The sequence below is a fragment of the Petaurus breviceps genome, unplaced genomic scaffold, assembly GCF_028583685.1.
Source record: "Petaurus breviceps papuanus isolate PSGF00001 unplaced genomic scaffold, PetGlider_PUasm1.0 90822, whole genome shotgun sequence".
Classification (NCBI taxonomy): Eukaryota; Metazoa; Chordata; class Mammalia; order Diprotodontia; family Petauridae; genus Petaurus; species Petaurus breviceps.
Window position 1 is genome coordinate 845,524 of NW_027187351.1, and position 1,613 is coordinate 847,136.

Genomic DNA, 1,613 nt, shown 5'->3' on the forward strand with positions numbered 1-1,613 from the left:
AAATTTTATGCCCTGCATGATACTTTCCCTAATCTCTCTAGTTGTTAGTGCTCTCTCCCTGTCTCTCCCCACAAATTACTTTGTATATGTATTTGCATTGGATGTATTTTCCATTTTCTTATCTGTTTGTGTGTTATTTATTCCAAGTTTCATGCGGTCCCTTTGTGGGCAGGGACTATTTCTTTTCATCATTGTGTGTGGAAAGCCTAGTTTTCTGTGTGGTACATAGTACACACTTATTACCTGTTTACTGAATTGAATTGAGGTAACCTTCTTAGAGTGCCTGTTGAGTAAGATTTAAATTCCTTAGTCTGATGATATTCAAGGTTTTCCATAATCTGACATAACCTGATCTTCTCAGTCTTGTATCATATTTTCCTTCCCCCTATTCTATGCTCAACCTTACTAAATTATGTGCTATTCCCCATTAATGCCCATGCTTTTTTACATAAAGGCATAAAGGCAGATAGATCTAGCACCTATCTTTTAAAATTTCCAGCCCTCTTGGGGAATCAATGTATAAATAATAGTTTGTCGGGGTGGCTAGGTGGCACAGTGAATAGAGCACTGGCCCTGAAATCAAGAGGACCTGAGTTCAAATCTGGCCTCAGACACTTAACACACTTACTAGCAATGTGACTTTGGGCAAGTCACTTAACCCTAATTGCCCTCCAAAAAAGCAAAAAAAAAAAATAGCTTATCCACCAGGAAAATCTCTAGGAAAGAAATTATTATTTTCATTCTGAACTCATTATGCATCTGAATAAATATCTGGATGGTACAAAGACCTTTCTGATTAAGAAATCCAATATCCTTACTAATTAATTCTTATTTTGAACTTCTCTAGGATGATTTGTAATGTTTGGAATTATTATGACTCTCCACTTTGTTTCAATTCATATTTTCTCTAATGACAGTTTTTTTAGCATTTACAAGAAACGGCATACATTGCCCATGGGTACAGCTAGCAAACAACTGTCCATTGCTATTAGAACCTCCACGTTACTTTATAGTTATAATGTATTCTTACAAAAACTTTTTCCAAAGAAGATATATGGAGTAATGAGGCACTTCTCTGACAGTTCTGATATATCAATCCTTCAAACATATGTCTGACCCAGTAAGATCAATGTTTTGTATATCGCACCTATGATCCCATTTTCCCACTGGTAATTACTAGTATTTGGATCACTAGTGCCTCCTTCTGGATGCTTAATGTCTTCACTTCTACTTTCTAACCTACCCTTCTATTAGCCATATAATGGGACTTTATTATTTTTTTTCCTGACTGCCTGGAATATTTCTCTGAAAATACCTCACAATCTTTCTTTTTAAAATTTATTTATTTACTTATATTTAGTTTGCAACATTCAGTTCCACAAGTTTTTGGATTAAACATTTTTCTCCTCCTTGCTCTTCTCTCCCTTCCCCTAGTATGACAGAATACAATCCAATATAGATTCTACAAATACCTTCACATTAAACATTAGTTAGTTTGTAAAGAAGAACTATAAGCAATGGAATGAACAACAAGAAAGAAGGAACAAAAGAAAGAGAGAAAGAGAAAGAGAGAGAGAGAGAGAGAGAGAGAGAGAGAGAGAGAGAGAGAGAGA